This window comes from Muntiacus reevesi, chromosome 18 (genome assembly GCF_963930625.1).
Source record: "Muntiacus reevesi chromosome 18, mMunRee1.1, whole genome shotgun sequence".
NCBI classification, from domain to species: Eukaryota; Metazoa; Chordata; class Mammalia; order Artiodactyla; family Cervidae; genus Muntiacus; species Muntiacus reevesi.
The window spans coordinates 41,563,367-41,591,272 of record NC_089266.1 but is presented as its reverse complement, the minus strand read 5'-3'; the positions used below and the strand labels follow the sequence as shown (position 1 = coordinate 41,591,272).

Sequence of the window (27,906 nt, the reverse complement as noted above, 5' to 3'; positions counted from 1 at the left end):
AATTATTCCCTACAACCCCACATTTAATTTCAAAGTATAATATGTACTCAAGGTACCAAATAATTCCTAATTCCTTTAAGTCAGGCTCAGCTTCTCTCTTCTATTTCTATATATATTTACAGATAATGAAATCACTAATTAAGCAAAATTCTAAGATATGGCCAAACAAAAGGACTGTCCATTATTCAGATAATGCTAACACAGAGGACAAAGTTGGGGGAGGGAGCAAAGGCCTGGATTCTAAGAAAACAGATGAGCTATTTGGGTGTTTGGCTTACAAAAACAAAGCAAAAACAAAAAGATGGATTAATAGTTTATATCTAAAAGGCAACTCTATTTTGAATGGCTCTAACAATCCCATAATAAGCACAGTATCAAACACAGTCAGGGTAATTAATTCAGTGGACTCTTCCCCTTTCACCGCCAGATTGAACAGCTCTGAGGATAATCTCCTTCATTCTCCCAGGGCTCAGTTGGAAGATTCATTATTTATGCCCTCAATTGTTTACTCTGTCCTATTTTTCCATCCATCCAGGCCCAAGGGCAGTGTTATCACTGGCCTGTTTCCAAAATGAATGTATTAGTTCCCTGCCTTACTAGTTACAAACCCAAAGATAATCAAACAGTGGTTATCTTAACACTGGAGAGCAACCCCACCCCACCACTTGATCCAGGAGAGAAGTTAATGACAATGCTGACCCAGGTTACCAAAAGCTGTTATTTTAGATGGATGAAATGAGACACATTAGTTTTTCTAGTCTTTTTGTTTTTCTTCGACCACTGAGCAACATGTATGCACATCCAACAGGATTCTTAAAGGGCAGTACCATTAGAAAGACAGCTCTGGCTCTCACCAAGAGCAGACCTGTAAACTCTGAAGGATTAAACTGATTGAGATGCACTTTGCCTAGCAACCATTCATTAGGAAGAGTTCAGTAACTCACCGGCAATCAATTCCATGTCCTTATCTAAGCCATAAACAGATAACAGACTCCACCAACTCCTCTACCCTCTGGATTCAGACAGCAAACAACTTCCTTAAAAGACTCAGCTTCCAAAAGTCAACCCTTGGGGAAGGGGGTTGTGCTTAAACACACACAAAATATTGTCTCAGACACCTGACTGACAAAGCTGAATAGCTAAAAACTACCACCAGTCACATCTCCATATGAATGCATTCATTGTCTCTAAATGAGTCTCCCACACTGCAACACTCCTAGGTCTTATTGCCTCGAATATTTTCTCACCTTGAGCAAGTCTTTCCTAGTTTCAAACCTGACAACACTCAAGCTGATTATCATGAGAATCAAACAACGCCAAGGGTCCAATCTTTTCCTTCACCTTCTCAAGGGAATCATTTTATACTTCAGATGTGAATGGGGGATTGGGCTTGAGTCTCCCTTTAGAGAGAACATAGGGCCCTCTTTAAAAAAAAAAAAAATCCTAAGCTGTGACTCACAGAAATAAGCAGGATAAAAACAGATTGCTAAAGAAAAATCAGCGAACTGAACCTCAACAGCACCACGTCCCCTTAACTTAAGAGATTATGGGATATCACAGCTTCATATAATTGTTTCCTCGCAAATGACCAAATCTGAATTTCCATCCTCCTTAAATGATACCTGGAGATCAGTATAGATACACACCTATCATTAGTTCTATACATAGCCTTTTGTCTCCTGGGGAAAATTCTTTGGGGAAATCACTGCACCGTGCAAAATATAGATTACACAAATCTGTCAAGAAAATAGAAATGTAAAAACATTAAGTGAGCAAAGTGTAATGTAAGTTTACAAAGCTGTATTAGCTGCTCACTCATGAGTAGACAAAAAATAACACCTAGATATCAAATAGGAGGTTATTAGTAGAAGCAAGTAGAAGTGGTGGTATATGCTTTAACATGGCCTCCAAGTGGATTTTGTCACTTTCTCAGCTTACCATATAGTTTAGACATCAAAGTGCACTTTGTTTTATACAATAGCTAGCTGCCAAAGCTTCAAAGTGATTTTTAACAGTTCATTCTCAGTAACAAGTTGGGTAAGAGAACATCTGGGGGTATTCGCTCTGCCTTTCAATTTAAATATGATTCATGGAGTCTTAAGGGATAAATGGGTAATACACTAAAAACCCAAAATCTAACAAAGGTTTACTATGAATCTACTTTTTTTGCACAATTCTGTACTAAGGCTGCTTCAGATTAAAAAAAAAAAAAAACTAGAATAAGTTTCCTGATTGCTAGTAAGTTTCCACAGCTGAACCAATTTCCTACCCCATTATCTCTATTCTTTATCATATTTGCTTTTACCCCAAACTGCTCCTTATTGATTAGAGATAAAAATAAACCAATGCAAAGAAGAAACATTAATCCATCTTAAAACTAAAAGAGCTCCAGCATATCAATTCTATCTTCAAAACTGAACTCCAGTTAGAACAATTTCTGGAAACTGAACTCAGCTTACAAGAATGAACTCTCAACATTTCAATTAATATTTACAAAAGTGCTGCCAAAAAATGGACATGCATCCCTTCTGGTATTCTAGCTCTTTTCTAATCAACATTAGGATAAATCTGGTCCAAACACTTTTGGTGAAAATGCCCAGTTAAAGCAAGTTTACCATGAACAATGCCACTGAAAACACACACACATCCTTTGTTGCTATCATAAATTCTGAGTTTTCCCTCTTCAACTGATATCTTTCCTCTCTATTAAAAACCGATAAAGAGGTTCCTGATTTTGGTCAAAGATGAACTGTCCTTCAGGAAGAAGGGATCCATAAGTTGGAGAAGCAAAGGAACTCAAAACATAAATATAAATTGTAATGATACAGCCACCTGAATTCATGAGGGGGTGCTTTAAAAAAATTAACGATTTAAACAAAATTCATCTGGATTAGTTTAAAGCTTGGTTTTTGACGACAGAAACTAATCCCTCTGAGAGTCTGTGAATGAGAAATATACAGATGGAGAAAAATATGAGACTTTTAAGTTTCAGTAACGGTAAGGGAAGTTTGCTTGCTCAAGCTAGGTTTCTCCAACAGGGCTGAGTCCTACACAAAGCCGGTGACACTGTACTCGGGAGAGCGACTTTAGCAGAGTTAATCGCTAACAACTATCAGGATTTCCTTTAACCACCATCCGACGGAGGCTGATCCCTCTTTCCACTAGCACCTCCTTCATTTTCAGACTCTTTTTGCTGATTAAGGCAGTCCCAAGTAGGAAAATGTTGAAGACAGCCTTAATGGACACGGATGCAGAACAGTTTCAAAACCCCACTCCTATCCTAGCCTGTCCTTTTTTTTTTTTTTTTCCGGCTTACTGCATCAGATGCCAAACAAGAAAGGGCTCCTCTTTTCTTCTCTGTTCATTTTACTACGCGACAGACATCTACACATCAGTAAAAAGAGGGTCCTGAATCTCCTTACCCAGCTGCAGGGGTGAGATGAAGGGAGGGAAAGAAGAATGAACGGCAGAATTAGAAAATAAAAATAAACTGATTAAACGTGGAGCTCTTACTTCCCATTCCATTTCCCCTTTTCTCACAAGGTTAAGTCGGCTGAAGTCGGGGTCGGTTAGAAAAAGCACACACACCTTGAGCCCTGGAAGGGAGGTGAGGTTCGCTCCGCAGCGCTTGGTGGGGCTCCGGGCTCCGCCCCGCCCGCCTGGGGCAGCTCAGCCCTCCTCGGCCCCAGACCCGGAGGACGGAAGAGAAGGGGTTTCTAGCGGTCCTGGCAGGGGGAGGGGGAGGCGGCTGCTCCGGGTGCCAGGCTCTCCGAGCGCAGCACTCCTCGGCGCGCCGACACCCCCTCCCCCAGCCGGCTGCCGCTCGCTCCCCTTCGCCGCCGGAAGCCAGCCCCGCCCCCTCAACTCCATCCCGGCCCTCCGCGAGCCCCCTCCAGTCCGCACAGCCAATGGCGAGCCAGGGAGCCAGCAGAGCGACTCACCCGACAGCCAACTGCGGAGGCCCACTGGGAGGTCAGCCGCCCGGGATAGGCCAGCCACCCACCGCCCCGGCCCCGGCACGGCTCCTCTTTGTTAGAGCTGCCCCCTCGCTCCAGGCCCCCACCCCAAAGCCGGCAGCCCAGCAGCCCGCAGCTGGGCCAGGTGATGCCAAGCCCCTTCCCCTGCGCCCCCCGCCCCCGCCCCCGCCCTGCCTGGGTGTGAGGAGTGACCCCCATCCAGGCAGTACCTCCCTCAGTGCCTCAGACTTGCAAAGCAAGAGCCATCCGGAGACCTTCGACAGCAAAAAGATGCTCCCCCAAGCCTCTACCTCGCCCTTCTTTTCTCAGACTAATCAACTGCACTCCCTCATAACCGTGCATAGATTCAGGTTTGCATATTAGATCAGCTGCACACATCAATCCACCCTGTCTGAAACTCCTGCTTCCCATGACGCAGAAATTAAGGTGGGAGGAGGACGCATATTGGGAAGGTATTTATCTGGAAGTTGGTGCGCTGGGAGAAGGGATACAGTAAATCACCTGCAACAAACACCACACACACACACACACACACACACACACACACACACGACCCCCCCATCCAACCCAGCACACACACACACACACACACACACACACACACACACACGACCCCCCCATCCAACCCAGCATGCACACACACACACACACACACACACACACACACGACCCCCCCATCCAACCCAGCACGCGCGCGCGCGCGCACACACACACACACACACACACACACACACACACACACACACACACACACACACACACGACCCCCCCATCCAACCCAGCTCAGATGCAAGTCATCTACATCCAACCCAAGCAAACCACTCCCTCAGCAGGTTTCAGCACAATTAGGAAACAAACATCTAAGTCCTGTTCAAGCCATACACCTAATATTAGAAAAAACTCAGCAATAGCCAGGCTTCCGCATAACTGGCAGGTTGCATCAACACTTCAATCACTAATGTCAGTGTTAGAAACCTAACACTGCGGGCATGGAATATGCTAAAGATTGTAGAATATTTCCTTAGGTATAGTGGTGAAGCAGTAGAAAGGGTTCATTTAAGAAAAATAAAGCAGGAATGCGGAAGGCAAGTTATTACCTACGCTGTCATTTTTGTCCACAAAGTTCTTGCAACTAATGTTAAGTGTCCACATCACATTCTACAAGCCCACTTAGTTCCCAAGTGCTAATACAATTTAAAAAAGTTAAGTAGCCTTTTCTTACGTGGAGCTCTAAGCATTTCATATATATATTAACCTCAGTGTTCTGGGAAGATGGAAAAGGAGCTGTGTGTCATACCTACTTAAAAGTCAGTTTGGGACTTCCCTTGTGGCTCAGCTGCTAAAGAATCCACCTGCAGTGTGGGAGACCTGGGTTGGGAAGATTCTCTGGAGAAGGGAAAGGCTACCCACTGCAGTATTCTGGCTTGGAGAATTCCAAGGACTGAAGAGTCAGACACGACTGAGCAACTTTCACCCACTCACTCTTGGGACTTCCTTGGTGGTCCAGTGGCTAAGATTCTGCACTTCCAATGCAGGGGGCCCAGGTTCGATCCCTGGTCAGGGAACTAGATCCCACACTTCACAACTTAAGAGCTCAGGTGCTGCAACTAAACATCCTGCATGCTGCAACTAAGACCTAGTGTAGCCAAATAAAAACATTAAAAAGAAAGCCAGCCCTTTTTTCTAACCCAAATTGAAAGGCTTGGGCTTAAACAAATTTCTGGAGAAACTTCATTAGTCTCAGAGACTAGGTTCCAGATAAAAAGAACTAAGCATGAAAATATTTTTATTTTAAATACTGCCCACAAATAAATAAATAAGTAAACACTGCCCACAAAAGTGTCCCAGATTAGCTAATGAGTCTATTCCCTCCCCAAATACATCTGAACTAACCAAAAATCCTCAAAAGCATGAAAACAGTTACAACTCACCATAGTGTTAGTCACATAGCTGTGTCTGACTCTTTGCAACCAATAGACTGTACCACTGATCAGAATGGCCATTAAAAAGTCTACAAATAAATGCTGGAGAGGATGTGAAGAAAAGGAAATCATCCTACGCTGTTGGTAAGAATGTAAACTGCTGAAGCCACTATGGAGGAAAGAGAGTATGGCGGTTCCTAGAAAACCTAAAACTGAGAGTAGCCATGTGATCCAGTAATCCCACTCTTGGACACATATCCAGACAAAACTGCAATTTGAAACGATACACGCACTCCTCTCCATGTTCACAGTAGCACTATGTCCAATAGACAAGATAATAAAGCAGCCCAAATGTCCATTTACAGATAAAGGGATAAAGAAGATGTGATATATATAAACAGTGGAATACTATCTGGCCAGAAAAAGAATGAAATAATGTCATTTGCAGCAACACAGATGGACCTAGAGATTATCATACTAAGTGAAGTAAATTAGAAACAGACAAATACCACACGACTTATATATGCATCTAAAATATGCAAGTAAATTTATTTACAAAACAGAAATAGACTCACCGACATAGAGAACAGACTTGAGGTTACCAAGGGGGAGGGCAGAGGGGAGGGATGGACTGGGAATGTGGGATTAGGAGATGCAAACTATTAAATGTAGAATGAATACACAACAAGGTCATACTGTATACAGCACAGGGAACTATATCCAATATCCTGTAATAAACCATAATGGCAAAGGAAAAAAATCTTTATTGTTAAAAAATAATAAGCAAATAATTAAAAAGGCATTTTTCCCCATAAAGACCTGCCAGTGCCATTTTATAAAATTCAAACACCCAAGAGACAGAACACAGACTTCGATAAGAAAATTTATTACTTACTAGACTTAAAGAGAACAGATCTGAAAAAACAAGTGTGAAAGCTACCTGGGGAGGGGAAAAAAAAGACAATGCCTTGACTATTATTTCAATGTAGGAAGGTATTAACATTTTTTTTAACTGGCTGCACTTTCTCTTTCAGACACTAGAGGGAAGTATAAACTCCATTCACTGTATTTGGGAACTCAATTTATTCATTTATTCACTCATTCTGGTTTCCCTGGTGGCTCAGACACTAAAGGATCCGCCTGAAATCCAGGAGACCTGGGTTCGATCCCTGGGTTGGGAAGATCCCCTGGAGGAGGGCATGGTAACTCACTCCAATATTCTTGCCTGGAGACTCATCATAGATAGAGTCTGGGCTACACTCTATGGGCTCGCAAAGCATCGGAGGCAACTAGGCACACATTCATTCACTCATTCACCACACATTATTACATTCCTTGTTGTCGTTCAGCTGCTAAGTCGTGTCCAGCTCTTTGCAACCCCATGGACTGCAGCATGCCAGGCTCCTCTGTCCTCCACTATCTCCCTGAGTTTGCTTAAATTCATGTTGATTGAGTTGGTGATGTTATCTAACCACTACTGCATTCCCACATACCAGGAACATTATAGATCCCAAAGACAAAAAAATGAATACGCTACAATCTCTGTCTTCAAGGTGCTTACTCTAGTGAAGGAAGACACCAGTTTAACAAAAAAAAAAAAAAAAAAAGCCACCACGATAAAGAATGCACATGAGAACCAAACCCCAACTTTTGCAAGACTATGGGTTTGGGAAGGATAGCTTGGCAGAGGGAGGGAAAAAACATGTATGCATATAATCATTCATACTAGACAAACAAGATCACTCAAACTGGCTTATTCTTGTATTAACTATATTCCCATCTTAATTTAAATGGAAATACCTACACTTAGAAAGTATCTTTAAAATGTTATCTAAAATAAAATAAAATAAAATAAACTTGTCTATAGAAAGTAGGAGAATGAAGCATTAACATGTGTGGAAGATTTGCTAAAATATCTAGTTGACTAGGTTTCACAATCAATTGTACCCAGTTTAAAAGCATGAAGGTAACAGATACAGTTGGAATTAAGACTGCTTACAGGATTATAAAAATTCTTATTTGAAATCAGGATAAATTACACTACAACCCCCTGAAAAGAGTATGTCAAGGATAAATAAGTACAAGTTTCCTAAACGTGTTCTGTCTTCACAAATTAAGTTTCCCAAATTAGGAAACAGAATACTCTGACAATTAGCTTCCACCGATGCCTGTGGAAAGCCTCTGCAGAGAGACATCTTGGGTGGCAAATCATTTCCCCATCTAAATAATTTAAGCCTACATAGGAAAGACAAAAACTTTAGCTGATAAAGCAGAATTAAAACTCAAAGTCACCAAAAGGGCAATGGAAACTTTTGTGTGATGTATTTTTCCCTAATCCTCAAAATGATTGCTGCATCTTTTGCTATGGTTTGGGATGTTTGGATTGTGTGTATTGGGGGTGGAGAGTTGGAGAGAAGGAACAAGTTGTTGATTTCTCATACTGATGGAACACAGCACATGGTAGAAAAAGTAAAAGCCAACATCCTGAAAAAAGTTTCACACACATACACAAAATGAGACAGCAAACTTGTGAATCAAGCATGATTTGGCATCTTTAAATGCACAGCCAATTCTCCTCTAGTGCCAAAGCCAATGGCTTCTCCTGTAGATAAAATGGCACAGTTCCTGAAAAAGCCCTGGACGCTGTTTCCCCACAATCCTATAATCTGTCAGAAGACAGAAAACAAAAAGAAGGCTCTGCCAGCCAGAAAAAGCAAATTATAACCAACACAGAGCCAACACTTTACTTCAGACAGAAGGAGCTTTTCTATGCATCTTTGGAAGGAGAGAGACAAAAGAAGCTTACCATTGCTCAAATAACCAAGGCAAACATTTGAACCAAATATCATCTGGGATAAGCATTTGATGCAATAGCCTGCTTTCTTCTTATACACAGTCTTAAAGAATATCTGCAGCATTCACGATAAAGAATTGGTCACAAAATGCAAAGAACTTATACAAGTCAGTAAGAAACAGAAACAACTGAAAGCGAAAATAGAAGCTGTGTGAAATACCTACTCTGGGAAAGAAACAGCTAAGTAGAATGGATACCTGTAGGTCAACCACAAATCAAATTTGAAGGAACTAAAATAAGAATTTAAGATGAACGTTTACCTATGAATCTGAAGCCAATCCCTGAATTTACAATGAGCAAAGCAGATGATGGAAGCAAGTAGCAGAAAGGCTAAATACAACCTCATAAGTAAATCTTCTCCAAGAAAGAAAACTTACTGAAATGTCTTTGCTGGGGAAGCAGACCATTCAGGGACTCCCTTTCCAAACACCAAATGCAGAAATAAAGCAAATAATGTCTGGGTGCGGCAAAACAAGTACACAAGTACAGGCTTCCCATGAGAGAGGAACAGAAACCTAAACTTTTTACTTGTCCTTGATACAAAGAGGTAATGGATTGTGGAATTGAAATTAAAAAAAAAAAAAAGATTCAATTCCAACCTACATAAAGCTAAGAACTTCACACCACTTTGTTTTCAAATTGGCAATACACAGGTCCCCACTGAAAAGAAAAAGGCGGGGTGGGCCTTCCCTGGTGGCTCAATTGGTGAAGAATCTGCCTGCAATGCAGGAGACCCAGGTTCAGTCCTTGGGTGGGGAAGATTCCCTGGAGAGGGGAATGGCAACCCACTCCAGTATTCTTGCCTAGGAAATCCCATGGAAGAACCTGGTGGGCTACAGTCCATGGAATCACAAAGAATTGGACATGACTTAGCAACTAAACTACCACCACTGAAAAAAAACAATACACAAGGTCCCAACTGAAATGTCAGCAGGGTAAAGTTCTGAGCAGACTATTGCTTAACCATTTCCCTTATCATTTTAAAATCAAAAGAACCACATCCCAGTTTTCCTCCATTGTTAATGCCACTTTAGAGGCTGAGAAAAATTTAGTTCATCAGATTCAAATTTCAGGCATTTTCTAAGTACATTACAGGTAATGATGCCACTGATTCTATATTTAGACGCAGGTGTGGAACAAGGAGTGCCAGTTTTGCCTTAAATGGCACCATGTCCCTCTTTAAATTCTAACTGCAGCCATCACCTAAGCCTGCATTAAAATGTCTATATGGTGTCGCCTAAAATAAATTAAAATGCTTTTTCAATGCTTTTTTTGAGTGGTTCTATTGATTGACTGTGACATTTTAAATATAGATAATAAATCACTCCCACCAGTCCTTTAAACAGTCAGCATTTTAACTGCTGTAGGGTGGGCCTTCACAGCCTCACTTGAACCAAAAAGCCAAGATGGTAAAAACTCTTGTCATATGAATCCTCTAAAATGGTAACATAATAAACCTTTAGGCAATAATCTCTTTAATAAAAAGTTGTGTCATCATGGTTCCATTATTCTTACATTTCAGAAATTAGGATAGCAGCCTTTTCCCAAATCCTGAGCTATTTTCCCTGCAAATAGTATTTATAAAAATATATCACCTTTCGCAGAAGGAACTTAAGTGCTCTAACAGACAGTATGTTGCTAATTTTCACAACATCTCAATAAAGAACTATTATTTAGCATTTATATCACACTTTAACTTGCAAAAGTGTTTTACAATTATTTTCATTAGTAGTCATGCCTCACAACCGCCCACTGAGCTAAACTGGTCCTGTTATCCTCATTTGACAGCAGAGAAAAATGATGTATAGTAAGGCCAAGGTCAAGTCAGTCTGCTTTTCCAAGACCAGGAACCTGATCCTTAAAGGCAGTCTCATTCATTCAGCAGTGTACATGTATTGCTAATAATGCTCATTAAACTAGGTTTTTAGAAAACAGAAATCTACCTAAAATGATGGTACAAAAACACTAAAGTTGTAATGCTTTGATGAAAACATATAACCACATTGAAATACAAATAGATAAGGATTTAGTAATACTGACCCAGAAGGTTTTTAGAAATAGCCTCCCCAAACCTCGATGTCATCATACAAAACTGAAATGCTTTTCATCTCATTTGCTCCCTCCACCCACTACAATCAGACATCTGTCTCCATCATTCCAATGAGTAGTTCTACTCAAGATTACCAACAATCTCTAGGTTGCCAAACCCCCCACAGGTGCACCTCTGCTCTCATCTGAGGCCGCATTCGACAGCATACCGTGCTCTCCTCCCTTCCTTACACACTCTTTACTTGACTTCCATAGCACCATTCTTTCAGGTTTTCCTCCTACCTCACTGGCTGTTCCTCTGTCAGACCTCTCTTCTCTAGACACAAACCATTCTAAGCGACCGCCTGATTGAATTCCATGACTTCAACTTCTATCTACGTGTCGATGATCTCCGACTCTACAATTCCAGCCTAGACTTCTCCCTGGAATGCCAGACTTTTCTAGCCAACTATGCTATAGCTCCAGGTGGCTATAGCTCCAGGTCTAACAAACAGTTCAAACTTGACATGACCAGAACAGAATTCCTGACATATATTCTGCCACAGTCTTATCCATCTCAATAATCACCATTTACCTATCGAGTTCTCCAGCCAATAAATGTAGAACCTATGCATGATTTCTCACTCTGCCTCACTCCCTCTGGCTACTGACAATCCCTGAGCAAGCCCTGTCAACTTCATTTCCAAAAGATATCCCAAATCCTTCTACCTTTCTACAGCTCTTTGGCCATCTCCCCAGTCCTAGTCACCATCAACTCGTCTGATTTAGTACAACAGCCTTGTAAGCTAGTCTCCTTGCCTCCACTCTCGATCCCTCTACAATCCAGTTTCACATAGTAACTAGAGTAATAACTTTTTAAAATTACAAATCAACTCACATCATATCCCTACTTAAAAGTGTCCAAAGGAAGCAGACCACTCGAGTTGTCAATGTCATCTGCCTTCTGGCCTCTTCTTGCACCATCTTCCTCTCATTCACCATATTCAAAGCCACATCGGCCTTATTTCTGCTCCTCTAACATATCCCTTAGAAGAAATGGAGTAGCCATCACAGTCAACAAGAGTCTGAAATGCAGTACTTGGATGCAATCTCAAAAACAACAGAATGATCTCTGTTCGTTTCCAAGGCAAACCATTCAATATCACAGTAATCCAAGTCTATGCTCCGACCAATAATGCTGAAGAAGCTGAAGTTGAACGGTTCTATGAAGACTTACAAGACCTTCTAGAACTAAAACCCAAAAAACATGTCCTTTTCATTATAGGGGACTGGAAAGAGAAAGTAGGAAATCAAGAAACACCTGGAGTAACGAGCAAATTTGGCCTTGGAGTACAGAATGAACCAGGGCAAAGGCTAACAGAGTTTTGCCAAGAGAATGCACTGGTCATAGCAAACACCCTCTTCCAACAACACAAGAGAAGACTCTACACATGGACATCACCAGATGGTCAATACCAAAATCAGACTGATTATATTCTTTGCAGCCAAAGATGGAGAAGCTCTATACAGTCAGCAAAAACAAGACCGGGAGCTGACTGTGGCTCAGATGAACTCCTTATTGCCAAAGTCAGACTTAAATTGAAGAAAATATCGAAAACCACTAGACCATTCAGCTATGACCTAAATCAAATCCCTTACGACTATACAGTGGAAGTGATGAATAGACTCAAGGGATTAGATCTGATAGAGAGCCTGAAGAACTATGGACGGAGGTTCGTGACATTGTACAGGAGGCAGTGATCAAGACCATCCCCAAGAAAAAGAAATGCAAAAAGGCAAAATGGTTGTCTGAGGAGGCCATACAAACAGTATTAAAAGTAGAGAAGCGAAAGGCAAACGAGAAAAGGAAAGATATACCCATTTGAATGCAGAGTTCCAAAGAATAGCAAGGAGAGTTAAGAAAGCCTTCCTCAGTGATCAATACAAAGAAGTAGAGGAAAACAATAAAATGGGAAAGACTAGAGATCTCTTCAAGAAAATTAGAGATACCAAAGGAATATTTCACACAAAGATGGGCACAATAAAGGACAGAAATGGTATGGACCTAATAGAAGCAGATGATTTTAACAAGAGGCAGCAAGAATACACAGAAGAACTATACAAAAAAGATCTTCATGACCCACATAACCATGATGGTGTGATCACTCACCTAAAGCCAGACATCCTGGAATGTGAATTCAAGTGGGCATCACTACGAACAAAGCTAGTGGAGGTGATGGCACTCCAGTTGAGCTATTTCAAATCCTAAAAGATGATGCTGTGAAAGTGCTGCACTCAATATGCCAGCAAATTTGGAAAACTCAGCAGTGGCCACAGGACTGGAAAAGATCAGTTTTCATTCCAATCCCAAAGAAAGGCAATGCCAAAGAATGCTCAAACTACCACACAATTGCACTCATCTCACACTCCAGCAAAGTAACACTCAAAATTGTCCAAGCCAGGCTTCAACAGTACATGAAGGGAGAACTTCCAGATGCTTAAGCTAGATTTAGAAAAGGCAGAGAAACCAGAGATCAAATTGCCAATATCATCTGTATCATCGAAAAAGCAAGAGAGTTCCAGAGAAACATCTACTTCTGCTTTATTAACTATGCCAAAGCCTTTGACTGTGTGAATCACAATGAACTGTGGAAAATTCTTCAAGAGATGGGAATACCAGACCGCCTGACCTGCCTCCTGAGAAAATGCAGGTCAAGAGGCAACAGTTAGAACTGGACATGGAACAACAGACTGGTTTCAAATTGGGAAAGGAGTACGTCTAGGCTGTACATTGTCAACCTGCTTATTTAACTTATATGCAGAGTACATAGAGAAATGCTGGACGGGATGAAGCACAAGCTGGAGTCAAGACTGCCGGGAGAAATATCAATAACCTCAGATATGCAGATGACACCACCCTTATGGCAGAAAACAAAGAAGAACTAAAGAGCCTCTTGATGAAAGTGAAAGAGGAGAGTGAAAAAGTTGGCTTAAAACTCAACATTCAGAAAACGAAGATCAAGGCATCTGGTCCAATCACTTCATGGCAAACAGATGCAGAAACAATGGAAACAGTGACAGAATTTATTTTTCTGGGCTCCCTAATCACTGCAGATGGTGACTGCAGCCATGAAATTAAAAGACACTTGCTCCTTGGAAGAAAAGTTATGACCAACCTAGACAGCATATTAAAAAGCAGAGACATTACTTTGCCAACAAAGGTCCGTCTAGTCAAAGCTATGGTTTTTCCAGTAGTCATGTACAGATGTGAGAGTTGGACCATAAAGAAAACTGAATACAGAAGAATTTATGCTTTTGAACTGTGGTGTTAGAGAAGACTCTTGAGGGTCCCCTGGACTGCAAGGAGAACCAACCAGTCCATCCTAAAGGAAATCAGTCCTGAATATTCATTGGAAGGACTAATGCTGAAGCTGAAACTCCAATACTCTGGCCACCTGATGCGAAGAACTGACTCATTTGAAAAGACCCTGAGGCTGGGAAAGATTGAAGGCAGGAGAAGGGGACAACAGAGGATGAGATGGTTGGAGGGCATCACCGACATGAGTTTGAGTAAACTCCGGGAGTTGGTGATGGACAGGGAGGCCTGGCGTTACGCAGTCCGGGGGGTCAAAAAGAGTCAGACACGACTGAGTGACTGAACTGAACTGAATATATGGAATTCATTCCTCCTTAGCTTTGCACTGGAATGTCTGGTCTGCTAATCTTGGTATCCTCCTGGATTTTAAATGCCATACCTTCACAGAGGCATTTCATATTCCCTATTCTCCCAATCTTAAGTAGCCATCCATTCATCCTCTAATGTATCACTCTATTTTAATGCTCTGCAACTGTTTTTTTTAAAGGTGTTTGTTGCCTGCTTACCCTCCTAGAATATCAGCTCCATAAAAGCAGTGTATGCCTTTGTTCACCAGGGTATCATTAGTGCCCAACACATTTTAGAAACTCAATAAATGTGGCAAGCTTACTTGTTAGGAGAGGGTTAAAAAGACATAACCTGGGACCTTCCCTGGACCTAACCTGGGTCCAGCAGCTTAACACTCTTGCTCCTAATAGAGGGGGCCTAGGTTCAATCCCTGGTTAGACTTAGATCCCACATGCTGCAACTAAAGATTCTGCATGCCACAATAAAGAGCAAAGATCCTGTATGCCATAACTAAGACCAGGCGCAGCCAAATACATTAAATAAATAAATATTTTTTAAAAAAGACATAACCCATATCTGCAAAGAGCTCACAATCCAACTGAGGAAACAAAACATTTAAATAATAAGTGTAATGCTAACAGGATACTAAAATATCACAGCAGCCCAGAAGCAGGAATGATTAATTCTGCTTTGGAAACTAGGAAGACTTCACAAAAGAAATGAACTATGAGCTAAATCCTAAAGATTAATTAGGAGATTCACTAGATTATTGGTTATGTCTGTCTGCTTGTTTTAGAAGTGTCCTTGGAGCAAAAATAGGATGAAGAAAGGAGGAAGAAAAATGAAATCAAGCATCTGCTATGTATTAGGCACTGTGGGTAATGAAGGGTCTTAAAGGGAAAGGGAATAAGTAGTCTCAGAACTCAGGAAGATCACTCTTGTGACCGGGTGGTGGATTGACAGAAGGGTGATTAGACCTGAGGCATAGAGACCAGTTAAGAGGTTACTGCAACTGTCCAAGTGAGAAATGAAAATGGTCTAATCCAAGACTTTGGCAACAGGTGTGGAAACAAAAAGGTAGATTTAGGAGACCTCAAAGGTTAAAATCAGACCTAGGTATCAACCAGATACGAGTGATGAAGGAAAAGAACTAAGGTCAAATCCAGAGTTTTTTATTTAGGCAACTGTGTGGCTATTAGTATCATTCAACTAGGCAGGAAATCTAGAATGTTTAGATTTCACGGAGAATATAATTAATTCTGTGGTGCCTATGGGATGTCCAGGTGGGTTTTGGAAATATAGGTCCCGATTCCCGGAGGGAAGGAGGGAAGGGACAAGGGAGAGGGAAAGACAGAAAAAGAGATTTGAGTTAAATCTAGAGATTTAGATGATTTGCCTGTGTGTGTAGTGAATTACATTACCTGTGAAAAGAAAAAATACAAGACAGAAAGACTAAAGATTAAATGAAAGAGAAACAGTGATGCAACAAGGTCGCAGAGAATTAACAGTATAGTGAAGAAAGGAAAGGCCAACATGAGTGTAGTAAACTCTGTAGGTGTGAAAGAAAAGAAAGGTAATTTCCACTTGATAGCCTTTGAAAGGTAAGGGAAAGAATAACATTACAGGACTAGAGATAACTGGATTAATGATTTACCAAGAACAGGCAATTATTTAGGTGAGACAGGGAAGCCTAATCAGACACCCAACAATCCCCTACCAAGAGGAATGATCTTATTTTATCTAAATAGAAGTCCTACTTAGAAATTTGAGATCTGGTAGAAAACCAGAGTAGTTGTGGGGGGGATAAAAGGTTTGAGTAGAGCTATGATCCAGACACACTAGCAAATACTTCAAACTATCTCTCACCAAGAAAAGCAGCAGCAAAGGGAAGAGGATGGATGCCCAGCAGAGGGGTCCAATACTGTTAATCAATACTGGACCTGGTCCAGCTGCCTAAAAATCACAGCCAATTTCCTCAATGTCTTCCCAAATCCGAAAATCCCCTCTCACCTGGAAGCTATAATACATAACTTCCAAAAACATTATGGATGTCTCCTGCCACAATATTCTAAGGATCCAAGCTTCAGTCCATTAAGTCATCCCTAGTAAAACAGACAGCTTGGCCAGACTTTGGATGAGATTCACATAACCCTCAGTTAACGTGAGATATCTTACTGGTGAATATTTTTTCATGCACCAAGTACAGAAAATATCTTTAGGTGACACAGCAGTGTCCTAGGAGAGGAAGAATACAGTGGAGAAGGAAATCTAGTAGCATCGTGCTTGGCAATAAGCAAACTTACATAACACAGAAAATAACTGGTAATGTATTCCTGACGTGTTAAAATCAGTGTACACGATTGCATTTTAAAGTAAAATAAACTAAAAGGATCTAAAATTTTCACTATGTATCCTTTATTTTAAATATATTCAAAAAAGAAATAAAATTAAGTAAAAAATTCCAATACATTTAAGAAGTCTTATTTATGGAATTCTTGAATGTCTTTATTTATTTATTTATTTTTTTAGTTCTGCCACTTTATTGCTACCAACCCAGCTCCCTCCACCCTCGTGAACACATGCTCAGTCATGTAATCCCATGGACTTCAGCCCACCAGGCTCCTCTGTCCATGGACTTTTCCAGGCAAGAATACTGGACTGGGTTGCCATTTCCTTCTCCACTGAATGTCTTTAAAGACTTCTTTAAAGTCTTCTACCCTCAGATTTCCTTTTTAAAAAAATTTTACATAGTAAAATTTGTGTTATAGTGTTCAGTTCTAAGAGTTCTCACAAATGCATTGTCATATAACTATAACCATAATCAAGATACAGAACAATTTCATCACCTTCCAAAAATACTCTCATGTTACCCTTTTGTAGTCAAACACTTCACCTACCTTTAACCCAATCTGATCTGTTCTCCACTGTCCCTACAGTTTTGAGTTTTCCAGAATGTTATATAAACCCAATCATGTGGTGGATAGTCTTTTTTTTTTTAACTGATGTATATCTGATTTACAAAGTTGTGTTAGTTTTAGGTGTACAACAAAGTGATTCAATTATACATACATGCACACACACACACACACACACACACATATACATCTCCAAAAGATTAGAAGGTGATAGCAGCTTTTGAATAGGAAAGATCTCAATGAATACATGAAGAGATGGAGAGCAAACCTATAAATTAAACGATAAAGAGTAGATATGTGAAAATCATTCTGCATGAACCTATTTGGATACTGTTCCAAACAGTTGAAAAATTACTGAGGTAACTGGGGAAATGTGAAAACTGACTGGATAACTGATGCTATTAAGAAATGTTTGCTAATTTTTGGTGGAATTTCTTTTCAGTCCTTATCTTTTAGAGCTACATACTGAAATATTTATTCATGAGATTATGATATTCTGAATTTTAAAAAAATAATGTAGGTGGGTTAGTGGGTACAGGCTATACAGATGGAACAAGATGGGCATGAGCTGACACACACTGTAGCTATAGCAGGGTGATGGGGTTTCTTATGTTCTGCCCACTGTTGCACTTATTTAAATTTTTCCATAATAAAGAGGTAAAAAACAAAAAATGCGTGAAGTAATTGGCCTCCATCTAATAAAATAAAATTAAAAAAAAAAATGCTACCATTTTTTCCCACTAAGATGAGAGGTTTTGTGTTTTATTCTTTGCAACCTAAAAGCTGATAATTTAAGCCAAGTGTATAATGCATTAAAAAACGTAAAGATAAGTATGAACTACTATAGAGAAAGTACTGAGGGCCACATTCTCACTTAGCCAATCTCTCCAGACCATGTGAATGATCAACACACTAAGCAACTGGACCTTAGACTCGCAGGGTCATTACACTGGCTTTAACTATTACTTACACCCTAATGATTTCTAGGTCTGTATCTCCATTCTACGGAGATTCTAACGCTTTCTACTGAACTCAAGATCCAAATATCCAAAAGCCTGTTAGATATTTGCTCCTGGATTTCCCAGATAACTCAAATCTGACATACCAAAATAGAACTCATTTTCCCTCAAATGGAACACTCTCTTACTCCTCTATTCCCTACCTCAGTTAATGATATCACCATCCACTTAGTTGCCCAAGCAAGTAATTTTAAATCCATATTGGACAACTTCTCCCTGACACCTTCCTCAACATAAAGTCAGTAAGATCCTTCTAGTTAGTCTCCTAAAAAGCTGTTTAATCTGTCTACAATTCCACACACTACCTGAGGTCTTCAACATCTCTCAAATGACCATCATACCAGTCTCATAACCAACTGGCTCCCTCCCTGGCTCCCAACTAACTTCCATACCTTTCTTCTTATTTTACTGAAGTATAGTTGATTTACAATGTTGTGTTAATTTCTGCTATACAGCAAAGTGATTCAGTTACCTATATAGAGAAAAATATCCTTTTTCATATTCTTTACCATTCTGGTTGTCACAGGATACTGAATATAGTTTCCTGTGCTATTCAGTAGGAACCGGTTGTTTATCCATCAGTGTTACTTTTCCTAAATAGTGATCTAAGCTCTCCCATGACTGCCTAGCACCTACAAAATAAAATTCAGACCCCTCAATAAGACCATCCACAACTGGACTCCAACCCATCTTTCACCTCACTTCCTTCCACTCCTACCTCATATCCCTTGACCTAGGCACATTAAACCACTGGCCTTCCCAGTATAGACTCACAGCTTTGTGCAAGTTGCTCTCTGCACTTGAAATACTATCTTCTCCAATTCTTTTCTGTTGAAGCAGCCAAACAGTATTCATTCCTCAAAACCCAATTGATTCTTCCTCCAGAAAGCCTTCTCCAACCTTCCTTTCCCACCACCAGGCAGAACCAGGGCTCCTATAACTCTTAGTAGAGATCTCTATGACAGCACTTACTATACTGGTACGATTCATAACTATGTATTTGTCAGTCTCTAATTAAAATGTGAGCACCTTAAAAACACAGATCACGTCATTCACATTTTAATTCTCAGTGTCTACCACAATGCCTAACACACAGTAGGCACTTCAATGTTTGCTGAATCTGACTGCTGAGGATTATCACCAACATTTTTCAATGAGACTACAGTCCAAAAACTTAGAGTTGTTTTGGCTTATTGGTAAAAAAAAAAAAGACACTACAGAAATTCATACTTCATGGTATTTTTGGTTTTATATATTTTTCCTAAATTGCTTCAGGGTTAGTCACTAGAAAATTAGTACCAAAGTCTTTTCTTCTGGCTGAGTCTTTTACTATTATTATTTTGGCTATGCTGCACGGCATGTGGGATTTTAGTTCCCTGACCAGGGATCAAACCTGTGTCCCCTGCAATCCTGCAGCGGAGGTGCAGAGTCCTAACCACTGGACCACCTGGGAATTCCCTTAAGTCTTTTTTTTTTTTAATCACCAACCCTTGAATAAGTATTAAATCACTCCTTAAATGACCTATATTTTCCCATGAAACAGTCACTCCAGTGCTGAACCATATCATCATTTTGTAACTGAGCTAGCAAATCTAGTACTTTATTATTTTCCTTGTATTAAATCTATCTTTAATAAAATTTAGCATTTCTCCTCTCAAGTTGTATTCACTCTTTTCACTCTTGAGCTGTAAAGCTCTAAAAGGGACACAACCAAGACCTTGACAGGCAGTGAAAAGACAGAAATAGATATTAAACACTTCTCTGCCGAGAAAGCATTCACCTCACACCAAGAGTACAGCGACTTCACACTTATCCCCTCTCTGGTCACCTGTAAAGCTTCAGCCCTTCCCCTGGCCATTTCACTTCTCACACATACTCTCACTTCTCAGTTTATTGTATCAGAACCATCTATTTAGAGTTGTAATAATATTTTAGGAGTTTAAATCCAAGAATTAGGCTCATGACGCTTCTGAAAATGTTCCAAGCTTCCTGTCCTGCTCTGCTGCATTAGACAATGTTGCTCTGCCAAAATCTGAGCTCATTTCCTCCTGCTGCTTGTCCTGATATGGTGGTACACATCAATAATGCCCTCCCCTTTCCCATCTTCAGACCTCACTGTCTGCTTGGAATGTCCTGTCTTCCATGTCCATCTGTGAGAGCCTATCAAACAGGTTCGATGCAGTAGAGGCCTTTACTGACAATACCTGAATCCAGTCCTTCCATCAGCTCTTACTCCATCATTTTTTGGGGGGGGTGGGGGGGGGTGCATGCAGCATGCGAGATCTTAGTTCCCTGATCAGGAATCATACCAGCAGCCTCTGCAGTGGAAGTTCACAGTCTTAACTACTGGACCACCGGGGAAGTCCTTCCATCAATTTTAAGACAGGCTTTTTTCTACCACATTTCTCCAAAAAACAGGATGCAACTGACGGCCTGCCAGTCTCATTAGTAGTATTTCTTCTTCCTTAGTGGTATGCAAAATAACGGTGAGACTTACAATCACTGGCATCATAAATTTGATGGAATAAGGTATTGAATTCCATTATAATTACTTTGTATAGTTCTGTTTCCTTCACTAGACTGTGAACTAGCAGAGGGCAGGGGCTAAGTCATCATCAACTCTGACCTGTGATTTGGGCACAAAGAGAGTGAGTATCCAATGAACACTAGTAATAATTAATTAGCATTCATTTAGCATTTACTAAGTGTCGGTACCATTCTAAACACTTTACATGTATTAACACATTTAACCTTCACAACAACCTCATGAAGTAAGTACAATTATCACCTTTGGTTTATAGATGAGGAAACAGGCAAAGATATGTGAGTAAGCTTATTCAAAGATACACAAAGTTGCAGAAGATTTGAACCCAAGTTTGCTGATTACATACTGTTGTTACTCTCCCTTCGGCAAATATTAACAAGCAGGTACTCTAAGCCAACAGCTGTGCTAAATAAATAAACACTGGTGAGCAAACCCTGCTCTTCAAAAGGGCCCTCTGAACCACAGGTCCATTCCTGAATCCTTTACCCTCCAAACATCACAATCAACTTACAGATTCACCAAGTTAAACCCCCTCTTCTCACAACATTGTAAATCAACTCTACTTCAATTTAAAAACTGAGTAAATAAAAAATAAACAAATCCACTCTCCTCTTTGCTTTCCCTTTTAAACATTTTCTCATATAGTATTCCTTTAAAGTTGCTAGCACTCTATCAAGAACCAAAACAAATGACAAAAAAAAAATCCTTCTGCTCTTATTATTAATTAGTGGTTATAAAAATATCACAAAAGAGACTTCAGCTAAGGAATGGGTGGCAAGATCAGAAAGGATCTGAAGAAACAAAGGTTATGTTTGCAAGCAAATATTCTCAGTAAAAGAAAAAGAGAGGGAGGTAAAAACACCATAATTTTGTTTTTAAATAGACTGCTTTAAAAAGGGTTCCCCCGAGGCATGAAATGCTTGCTTTTTTTTTTTTTTTTAAGAAAAATGATTCATTTTATCAGAATGAACATGAGCTGGTAAACCTTATTCCTTTTATTTTAGCTCTTACAACAGGCAATCAAGGCACTGACCATCCCCTTTCTCTCCCTCAGGGGAAGACTCCCTGTTCTGTAACAGTAATCTACTACATAAAAGGAACCACAAACAGGAAAGAGAAAAGGAGGAGGACAGGAAATTCTCATCACAGCTGAACAAACCTCTATCATTTTAACGTAATAGGGATGGCATTTATGGACTTGTCTGAACTGATGGAAATTTCCAAAAGAGGGGAAAATGCATCATCAAAATTAAAAATAAAACATCCAACTATTAGAAATAAGATGGTTTGGTTAGTTCTAACATTTTTACACCTCTACTTCATCTTCCATGTGGTAGACAAAGACAGAATAAATCTGAATCCTGTAAATGACCTATGACAACAGTAACAAACACTTTTCTTTTTTAAACTATCCTCTAAATAAGAAAAAGAAACTATCCTCTGTCATGGATGGAGAATTTATTGGAAAAGACAAGCAACTAGAGCAAAAAGTTTAAAATGATCTATTACTGTGTATATCCAGGAAAGAGAAGTAAAACACATTTGACCAGACAGAGAAGTTAAAGGCAATGAGGGTTCATTGCCCCATTCCTATAAAATAATTCATTCTCCTTATCTGTGAACCTTCAAGCATCTAATACAGCTACTCCCTACCTTTGGTCAGATGAAAGATAAATCACTCACTAATTTCCAAAAGACCAAGCCACTTCAAGCTCTCCATCCTCAGAGCTGGCAGAGCTGAAGCGTCATCTCTTTCTGTCCTTTTGAAAGGAGTTTCACCTCTCTTTCAAAAGCTGTGACTAGAAGGCCATTCTCTCTCTCTCTCTCCAAGTACACAGTTTAACTCTGTCTTCTGCTTTGTCCACCCTAAACAACAAGAACAACGACAAAGCCTCAGGAGTGCTCCTTCGGCCCCTTAGAAACAAACCACCACCTCTCAGGCTTTTGCACAGCTGCTTCTGTCTTTCTCTGAGAGACACTCCACCCTGGAGGTTTCCACAAGCAGGGTAACAAAAAGTGGAGCCTAAAAGCAGCTATATGCTATCTGACCTCCAAAATAGACACAGGGCCTTGGGGCAACCTGAGACTCTTGCAAAGAAAAACTTTTTTACAATTAAAAAAATAACAAACTGGGAAAGCAAAACAAAACTGTATTTGCACATTCCTCACTGTGCACTCCTCCCAGTTTGTCTCAAACTAGTTTTTTTTTCAACTTATAATAAAGCAGGTTAGTACCAACTATGCTACAAGGGAACCGAACAGGCTGTGTTAAAGCATTAAACAGATTGGTCTTCCAGTCTCTATTGCCTCCCTCTTGGGTGAGGAGCTACATACCATTTGTTTTTTAAAAAAAAAAAAAAAAAAATGCCTGAGAGTATGGCATTTTTCCTACACAAGTCTGTCTGATGGCTAATGTGTCACATCACAGAACAAACTGGTATTTCTGCACAGGATCTGCTGAGCCGATAAAGAAAATACGTCTGTGCCGATCGCTTTTACAAACAACATGCTTCGCCTTGACAAAGAAATCAGTCATTCCATTAATAACGGTAAAATCTAAAATCCAGTGATACTGCCGATGATACAGCATCCTCGACACAGTACTCACAATTTACAGTTTTTATAAACGAACTCAACCTCATACGTGATGCTTGCAAGAGCCCGTTGAAACACATTACATCTTCCGGAGGTTCAGAAAGGTTAAGTGGGACCTGCCCAAGGTTATCCATCAGCTTTAACCAGCGATGGACGTGGATTCGAACCAGTCGGACGCTAAGCTCCTAGCTCTTTTCCCTAGACCCCTCCCAGCTTTAAATGACCCCCATCCTCTACCCACTCCGGGCGACCGGCTCTTCCCCGCCTGGACCAGAGTTGTCTTCTTCAGCTCCAGGAGGGCTTTCATCCTCCACTACCCTCCCCGCCCGAGATCATTCTCTGAAAGAAGCGGAAAGGGAGAGGCGACCGAAGGCTCCTGGGGGAAGGGACGATGACACACGGGGGAGAGCGGGACACTGCCCCTGCGGTGGGCTCCTCCACTCCGCAGCGCGCACCCCCTGACCTCCCCGAAGTCGTCCAGCCCTGGCGCTGGCGAGCTGACCACCGTGCCCCGAATCCTCCCATCATTACCTCAAACTGTCCCTCCCCCACGCCCCTTCGCCTCCGAGAGGCAGAGCCCACCCCACCCCCCCAAGTCGGAGTATCCCTCCACTAGGTTGCCCTCTCCCTCCTGTCGCCCACCCTGCTCCCACCACCACTCACTGTCGGTGACTGGGCCCGGCCCTCATGGCTGCTCCGTTGCCGCCCGCCGCCGCCACCGCTGCTACACGCCCCGGCCCCTCAGTCACCGCCGCCGCCGTCGGGACTCGCCGGGAGCCGCTCCTGCGCCTGCGCAGCCTGGAGCGCCGGGGCCCTCTCGGGCCGTCCGCGCCTGCGCAGCCCGCACCGGGGGCGTCTGCCTCAGTGCCTGACGCCCTGGACCCCTGGGTCTCAGGTGGATATGGCCGCTGGCTTCGAGGACTTAGTAAGCTTAGAGGCTCTGGTGGCTGCCCCAGGGTCTCAGGCTTCTGGAAGGTAGCGTGGGTTACTAAACGCGGTGCCCATAGGGGCCGTAGACTTAATCGTACTTCCAGGATTCTGGATCCCGCTTGCACTTAAAGGATTGAATGCTGTGAGATGACCGCTGATAATAAGTTTAGGTTTCTTTCAAGAATACGATCACATCTAAAATGCATTGAGGGGTAACTGTGTAAGAGGTAACTTTGACATCCCTGAATACTCAAGTGCTCAGAAGCCCTGCGGACTTTGTCAGGGAGCTGACTACACCTCGAATGCACAGGGACACGGCTAAGTTCTGTCTGTTTATCAAGCACACACAGTTTATGGGATGAAAACGCTCCGGGCATCTCATATGTGCCATGAAGGGGCTTATCAGGTTAATAGTTCCCTACTTTCCAACTCTTATTATGGAGCCTGACTCTTGCAAATTAGTAAGAACTAGGCCTTTAGCCCAGGGAAAATCAGCTATCAGCCCCTTGACCACCACCTAGGCCCTTGCCTTAGCATAACCCAACAAGAGACTTGGCTCAATTCAGTCCCAGGAATTCAACAATGCAAACTTTTTTGTTGTTGTTGTTGCCATATCTCAGGGCTTGTGGGATCTTACTTCCCCAATCAGGGATGGCACCCGGATCCTGGGCAGTGAAAGTGGGGAGTCCTAACCACTGGGCATCCAGGGAATTCCCCTCAACAATACAAACTTGAAAGCTGCAGCCAATGCGCTGCAGTCAGAGGGAAGAGGAGATACAGGACTAAACTCTCCTTATCACCATGACTCTTCCTTCCTCCTCTAGCCCGGTCTCCTCTCTACAATTCAGAGTCTGAAGGGATAAGACCAAGAGTTATTACTTCCAAAAGTATTATCCTTTGGAATGAGAGCACATTTGGCACCAGAGGGGAATTGCAGAGCCAAAAAGGAAGAAGAATTAATATCGACACTATGTCCTGATGAATGGATGACTAAAAAGAAAGCCATAGCTGACACTGAAACTTCTGGGAACTGTGCCCTCTTAACTCCCCCACCACATGCAGTCCCAGGGAAGGCCTGCTGCAGTCTATATGGAGATGGCATATCTTCTTATATTTGAACCGTAAGGATCTCTGGAACCATTTCCCTATTTAAATTTCTTGTTCAGAGCAGAATTGTGATTTGTTTTTTGTCTGCCAAGCATTCACTCACTATATCTCATGATAATCATTCAAAGAATCACCCCTACTCCATTTTCAGACCATGTGGATGAGCACATAAGCTAGATCCCAAGTCATTCAGCTCATAACATTCCTTAAGTTAGAATGGTTGTTTCATGGATGGGCAGGTAATCCAGTCAGAGTAAAATATGCACAGTTCCTTCTGGGAAAGTCTGTTGCCCTTTCCCACTAACACTGGATATAAGAAGATGTATAATAATATTTGATACTGCTGCAACTGTGTTGACACCACCAAGGGACCACCAATCCAAAGAAAGATATAATTTATTCACTCACTGAACAATGTGCCAGACACTGTTCCAGGTGCAGGAGACAAAGTAGTGACATATATATATATACACAAATTATATATATTCTTTGTTCTCATAGAACTTATAGTCTAGTAGAGGACATATAATAATAGGAGCAGGCACACAGCATTTACAATGTGCCTAGCACTGTTCTAAGTAAACACTTTACACAAATGTGTGTGTGAAAGTTGCTCAGTTGTGTCTGACTCTTTGCGACCCCATGGACTGTAGCCCGTCCAGGCTCCTCTGTCCATAGAATTCTTCAGGCAAGAATACTGGAGTGGGTAGCCATTCCCTGGTCCAGGAGATCTTCCTGACCTAGGGATCAAACTCGGGTTGTTTGCATTGCAGGCAGATTCTTTACCATCTGAGGCACCAGAAAAGTCCACTTTATACATATAAGTACTCTTAATTGTAACAACCCTCTTTTATAACATAACAGTAATCATTATGCCTGTTTTATAGATGAGGAAACTGCAGTAAAGAGAAGTTACTTGCCCTGGGCCACACAGTAAATAATGGGGTTGAGAACCAGACCCAGGCTGTCTGGCTCAATTATCTGTGTGCTCAATCAGTGTATTGTTAACGGCTTTGTCATAGGAGGATAAAGGATCCTATAAGAAAATGTAAACTGTCATGGAAGGAACAGCCTATGGAAAGACCTGGAAGTGAGAGAGAATACCATGCAATTGGGGGACTAAAAAAAAATTCAGTTATGCTCAAAAAGAAGAGTAAAAGAGATGAGACTGGCAAAGTAAACTGGAGCCACATTAACTGGTTTACACTTTTATCATGAAGGCAATGAAGCAAGGAAGTTATTTGGTTAGATTGGGGCCATCAGGAGATAGGTAAGACCCTGAAGAGCCCTGAGCAGTCTCTTATAGCATTCCAGACATTGCAACAGAATCATTGCAGGAGTGGTAAATGCTGTGAAGAAAAGCCTGTCTGAGAAAGTGACATTTTAGCTGAGACCTGAGTGGGGAGCAGAAGCCAAATCTAAAACATAGGAGGCAGGATCAGCAGGTATAAAGGCCCTGCGGCAGAAATGAGCTTGGTAGTATCAACAGATGGAAAGAAAGTTAGTTTGCCTGATGCCTTGGGAGTAGAAGTAAGCAGAGCTAGATGCATGCAAGGATTTGGACTTATCTGGATGTAACTGGAATCCCTTAGAAGGTTTTAAGCTCCATCTCCTTCAAATTCTATCTCCTCAGATCTCTGGAATCCATCTGCTTCTCTCCACCATCTTCACTGCACTATTTTAGTGAGAAGGATAAAATGACACCTATTAGAAAAGGACTTGGAGGGTCAGGAAATGTGGTGTTTTGTTTTTTTTTTAATCATTTCCCCTAACTTTTTATGTTATTCCTGAGATTCTTCCAGTGTTATCTGTTGCCATCACTGTGGTACTTAGTATGTGTTCCTTGGGTGATTTTACATTTACGTAGCTAAGTTCTTCAACTACTGTTTAACCTGAAATTCCCCTTCATTTCAATTGCAGTTAAATTAGTTGAAATGGTATTTCACCTAACTGTTCATGAAAGACTATTTCTATTTTTCTGGCTGTTGGCTGTCTCGTATTTAGTAGCATCTTGTTTTTTGGACACCCATATGCCCAAAGAACATCCGGAATATCATGTTCTAAAAAGTTCATTTCTTCTACAAACAGAAAAGGCAGCCTGAAAGCTGGAGCCTGACACCATTTGCAAATCATCAGTGCATTTGGCTGCCCAAGGCTCTGTCAGCCTGTGTCACTTAGAGCTTATCGAACACTCAGCCTTCATTCCCACAACAGCAGTCTGGCCAGTTGGTTCTTACCATCCTCCAACAATTCTCCCCTCTCTGTCCTATATCATCAATTTCTTCCTCTTTACTAGGTCGCTACCATAAGCAAACAAAAACCTCCCATCTTAAAAAGTAAATCCTCTCTT

General features: G+C 41.3%; 1 protein-coding gene and 1 non-coding gene across 4 annotated transcripts in view; one reads left to right on the top strand and one right to left on the bottom strand.

Annotated features, from left to right (window-relative positions):
• The window catches only part of FAM222B (family with sequence similarity 222 member B), a 56,373-nt gene extending 32,062 nt beyond the window's left edge, over window positions 1–24,311 (bottom strand). Inside the window, exon 1 of one of the 3 annotated variants that reach the window (XM_065910266.1) lies at window positions 24,183–24,311. The gene's annotated coding sequence lies outside the window, so the exon portion shown is untranslated. Of the gene's footprint in view, window positions 1–3,588; window positions 3,827–24,182 lie in introns of those variants that run through there. The other 2 variants (XM_065910268.1, XM_065910267.1) reach the window with 2 other exon arrangements.
• Window positions 5,470–5,542, top strand: TRNAG-UCC (transfer RNA glycine (anticodon UCC)). The gene has a single exon. It is a non-coding gene; the product is annotated as a tRNA-Gly (tRNA).
• Window positions 24,312–27,906: the final 3,595 nt, after the last annotated feature.